Consider the following 5617-nt stretch of genomic DNA (forward strand, 5'->3'; position numbering starts at 1 on the left):
GGCCGCTCTCATTAGTACCGGTTCGTGGCTAACCTTTAGCACCGGTTCGTGCCACGGACCGATACTAAAGTGAGTGGTGGCAGGATGTTATCAGTCCGAGGCCCCTCCAGCACCTTTAGTACCGGTTCGTGGCACGAACCGGTGCTAAAGGACGTTATACATAAACCCTTCGTCCACCCGAGCTCGCTCTGTTCTTCCCCTTTCCCCTCTCCTCTCTGTTCTTCCCCTCTTCCTCTCGAGCTCATCACACATTTTGCCCAGAACTTGTCAAGATTGAAAGGCCCCCATCCATTCAAATGATCACAAAGGTTAGCAACTTTGTCCTTTCATCTCTCATTGCTAGATTAGCTCTTGCAATGCTTTGTATAGTGATTAACTAGCTATGCCTGCACGCGGCGGCACGCCGCGCCTCGTTGATACGTTATGTGTGTTGTGTTATTTTCATTTCCTGTGAGAATTTAAACCTAAAATATTGTATTTCTATGAACGTAGTTTGTACTCACGAAAAGGCAAGTCATCATGCACAGAAGCAATTTGAAAAGGTATATTTATTATCACCATGAATGATACTGATGGAAAGTTTGTCGTGCTAATCCATGTGCCACGATGAAATGTGATACACGTGATAGTATTGTTGGGTTGTCATTCTGTTTTATTTGATTAATTTGAATGTAGGCTACATGATAGTAATGTTGGATTGCCATTCTGTTTCATGTGATTAATTTGAATGTAGAACAAAAGCTGTATGTGATGACCCCCTGCTTTGTTGATAAGTTTTGGTATTATTTTCTGTACACATTGAATAAATTTTGCATGTTAGTATTTCAACTAGTCTTCTTTTGTTTTCTTGTTCGGTACTTAATGATATGCATGTTGTTAATGTAAGTCTTGAAATTAAAATGAATGATTTAGTTTAGTTTGTTTGTTTTATTTTATTTTTATATATGAAGCATATACATGTATTAATACTTGGATTGGAAACACACGAAATACTTTACTTATAATTTACACACATGACTGTGTACATGGATAGATAGGAAATACATGAAATGGAAGAGATCTATGACAATCGCCTTGGTGCTGTGATCCAGCGAGCTGTGGGCGAATGCATCAGCATTGAGATTTACGGTGCATCATCATGTTGCCGTCGATGGCGCGCATCATCGGCGCCCTTGACCTTCTAGTCATCGTTGATCATTTTGTTGAACTCCGCGACCATGTAGGTATACTCCAGAACAGGCACCACCGCCGCCTTTGCCACGTCGATGACCGCCGGGGCACCGGGGCCGCTGCCGCGCCATTGATCTACGAGTGCAAATGCATGACTTTCGAGCAGGGCACTAAGGAGGAATCATCTTGTACACCGATCCTCGGCTGCGCCAGGTTCTCTAGCGCGGACACGCCCGACCAATAACTGATACACAAATTCCAGAAGGTCGACCCACGCACCCGGCACCCCCATGACAGAAATCATTACAAACCATAATCAGGTAACCTGTTGATGCATATCATATTTATAGAGGAAGAAACACTACAGAAATTTCAGAAGAAGCGGTGTCGAGAAACAACCGCACCTTATGATTTTAACGACGGAATGCAACTGCATGCATGGGAACGCGTGGTCATATCATGCATCGTGTCAGTTATCATGCAAAAGGTAGCAACATAAGAAACAACGATCGACATCCACACACACTCAACAACCAAACAAGGATCACCCATCAACAAACAATTGGTAGTCCACCCTAGAAAATGTTCCCAACCAAATCCCCAAATAATGCACGTGACAGCCACAGATTAGCCCAACGCCAAAAAGGATTCCAAAAAATTCAGACATAAAAACCTCTTCAAAAATAGAGAATCAAATATAACACAGATTCATCAAATGGTAAAATAAATTTTAGACAGATAAATATCAATTTTAAATAATAATAAAATGGGAAAATCATTCAGTACAAAAAAAAGTTTGGTATATAATTTCAGTAAAAAAAGTTTGTAAAACGTTTTTCACTATCTAAATGAAGCAGTTGTATAATTAACTAATTAAATAGAGAGTCAAAGATAGACATATCCATGAAGTGGTAGAAGATTCATCAAGGGGTGGAATAAAATTTAGACAGATAATTAAATAGCAATTTTAAATAATAGCAAAATGGAAAAATCATGCAGCACAAGTAAAAGAAATTAACTGGTTATGATTTTAGTATAAAATGTTTGTAGAAGGTATTCACTAACTAAATGAAGCAATTGTATAATCAGTTAAGTACAAATATGCATTGAACAATCAGTTGTATCAAATAGTAATACAATCCTATTATGTGAGAAAGTAATACTTAGTCGAAGAGATCCATCAATGCTGACAAACTGCAGATCAGTTCCAGATTTAGGAAAAAACTGTGTCGAAAAACTACATCTTATAGCAATTTCTTTAACGAAGACCATATGTGTCCAAGATTGTCTAATAAGCACTAAGCACTAAGAAAGAAATTTCTTCTTTGTTCTACCACTAGATCAAGTTCAAAATTCTGAAGTTAATCATGATTAATGATGAACTACTTGTGAAATCACATAACTCAGTGCAATATCATGGCATGCGTGCGCGCTGCAGAACACAAAACCAATAGAAAAACATAAGTATATTTGAATGAGCAGTTACAAGTGAAAATCTTATATGTAAGCCGGTGCAGCGTGTCCATCCCGTGTCAGTTCAGAGTTTGACTTTGAAAAGAAAATAACTTGACGCTAAATCATACTCCCTCCGTCCAAAAAAACTTGTCGCTTATCCCTCAAATGGATGTATCTAGCACTAACTTGATGATAAATAAATTAGTGTTAGATACATCCATTTAAGAGAACTTTTTCCCATTATAAGAATGTAAAGTCCATTTTTGGGTGGGAATTTAAGAAATTTAAAGCTCATGGCACTCATGATGCAGCGTTGCCTTTGCTCAGGTTCAGTTCTGGTGGTGGCTCCTGTTCTCACTTAAAAAATGGAAAACATGTTGGCCAAACACGGAGGGAGTACATGTCATAAAGACATGATTCAACTTAAGATTATCGATTCATTATGCATTGTGCAGAGCTGCGCCCGCCTAGTCGCCATTGTGACAGGGGCAGCGGCACTGTTCCCTCGCGTCACCTTGCACGGCCGCCCTGCACCCCCGTCCAGTGCCAGGCTGCTAGCATCGCGTTGATGTCCGTGTCTGGGAGGCTCGCAAGCAGGCACGCGCGCACCGGCGGCTGGCGTTGTCCGTGGCTTCTCCAGGCCCCGCCGCCGAGGCAGGCCACCACGAGGCGCCGTCATGGCGTTTTCCGTTGCCGAGCTGCTGGCAGTTTCTCGGCGTCCAGTACATCTGCATGCTCCGGCAGCCATTACACAAGAGAATGAGATTGACCATGTGATCGGGAAAGGCACGTTTCATGCTCTGCTTCGGAGACAGAAAAGCGCGGTGCGGTATTAAGAACTATTCCCTCCGTACCTTGAAGAAGATGATGATCGGATGCTCGTCGAGCGCTAGCGCCGACGCCTCATGCAGCAGCGAGGAATCGATGGAGAGCGGTCCCATCCGCCGACGTGCTGTTAGTGCGTGCCTACGATCCAGCGCACACACACGGAATAGCTTCTTGGGAAGCCATCAGACACAAGGACACAAGGCACACTGCCAGGAACGTCGTCCAGGTTCTTCATGGTGCTGGCCGCGAGCTTTCCACGCACTGGACGCTCCATTCCACTAAACGATAGGCGATGCCAGAAAAGGCGGGAGCCGGGCGCCGGACTGCCTCGCTAGGCAGGGAGAGCGCCGAGGCGCCACTCACGGACGCCTCCCGAGCTGCCATCCAGCCCATGGGTTGCTGCATGCTGCCTTCCCCGTTGCCGGCTGAAGAGGTATAATCCAGGATTCGAGGCGCCGCGGGGCAGGGAGCGGGGCATCCCGATAGCCGAAGTTCTGCCCGTCCAGCGTGCAGCGGGACACAAGGCGGGCGACGCGCCGGGCCGCTGACCAGCGATGCAGCGGTAAGCCTAGCAAGGCGGCGCGGCGTCCTGAAGCTGTCGTCCAACATGCAGCGAAACACAAAGCGGGCGGTGCGTGGGAGCCGTCGGCTAGCGATGCGACGGGCAGGCCTCCCAGCTCTCCAGGAGGCGCTGCTACTTATGCATGTGCGCTGGGAGGAAGGGCCGGGGCAGCGGCTGAGCATTTATATGACCGCACGGCGGTGGAACGATTTGACGGGAGGTTTCCAGAAAATGCAACATAGGCGGTTTAGGGACACACGTCAACACATTACGTGCGAAACTCATCGAAGAGCGGCGTCCAGAACCAACAAGGCCTTCCAGCCGAAGACAGCGTACAGAAGAAGACGTAGTCAAACCGGATGCATGCACCATGCACAAACCTACAAGACTGCAAAAAGAAATAACACAACAAAACACCGACTGGACCTGGCAGGCAGCAGCGGCAGGTATGCAAACCGCTGACAAATAGAAAGCGACACAACGACTGACCAACAGCGGCAAGAACCGAAAGCGACACATCAGATTGGGCAACAGCGGCCGGGGCAGAAACCAATAACCAATTGAAATACAGAGAAGCTTCGAAGCAGGAAAATGTGTCAGGGCACAAGACCACATGAACCTGCCCCACATGCAGTACAAAATTGCTAAATACACCAAGACGATCGCCACACCCGTTGAAGAAATTTGAATGAAATAACTGAATGCACCACTCATTTCTACCCCGCCATATACCAAAAAAATACCACGCGCCACAACCACAACTCACTATGTGTCACTTTCATCCAAGTGGTTTAATCTCATGGCGAAAACCTTGCCGGATATAGAGGCTTGGGTATTTATGAGTTTAGTAATTTGGAGGAAATATATGTGCTACTATTTGATTTATATGCAATTTGAGGCCAAAAATAACACTTAGTTTGCATATGTTGGTGTGGTTTACTTAGTGCCTTCTAAATCTCCGTCGTAACCACCGTCGATCGCTCGCACCGTCCCGTCGCCGGCACCACCTTGTGGTGAGCCTCTTGTTCATGAATGTTTTATATTACCAAATTGATGTTTGTGTGATTTGGATATATAGTTACTCGTATAATTATCTTACCCGTACGTTGTTTGTTATACATAGTGCCATGGTTTTGATATCCGTCCCCGTCGGCCCTCGTCCTTGTTATGATTCGGATGTGGTATATTCTCTTTTAAAACTAGTTGTCGCATTTCGTGTTTATGACAAATTATTATGCCCATCAAGTTGACATAGATATTTTTATCTAGGAGGTTTGTAAACCGGAAATTGCGGCCGACCCTATTGTCGAGAGGTTAAATTTGTTGAAAGAGCAAACGAGTATTTGAAAGAAAAATTGAAAAGAATTGAGGGGGAGAAGATGGAATTGGAGTTTCATGTTGCCGATGTCGTCGATGATCACAAGATCAAGATGGAGAAAATGCGCTTGAAGATTAGAAAGATTAGAAAATATGTCATTGATAGTGAGGCTTGGTATCATTATGCTGTTGGATCAATTGTTACCTTAGTTGCGATCTTGATCGCATTTGTTGTTGCATTTAAATGCTTTAGTTAGAGAGTTATTTGTTTGTTGCATTTAAGTG

At 44.6% G+C, this 5617-nt stretch overlaps 1 long non-coding RNA gene across 1 annotated transcript; it reads right to left on the bottom strand.

The window, feature by feature from the left end:
• Positions 1-2824: 2824 nt before the first annotated feature.
• LOC120975286 (uncharacterized) lies at positions 2825-4146 on the bottom strand. The gene is made up of 2 exons (XR_005771069.3): positions 3480-4146; positions 2825-3353 (listed from the first exon to the last, which is right to left on the bottom strand). It is a non-coding gene; the product is annotated as an uncharacterized lncRNA (long non-coding RNA).
• Positions 4147-5617: the final 1471 nt, after the last annotated feature.

The sequence above is a fragment of the Aegilops tauschii genome, chromosome 3 (assembly GCF_002575655.3).
Source record: "Aegilops tauschii subsp. strangulata cultivar AL8/78 chromosome 3, Aet v6.0, whole genome shotgun sequence".
In the NCBI taxonomy this organism is placed as follows: Eukaryota; Viridiplantae; Streptophyta; class Magnoliopsida; order Poales; family Poaceae; genus Aegilops; species Aegilops tauschii.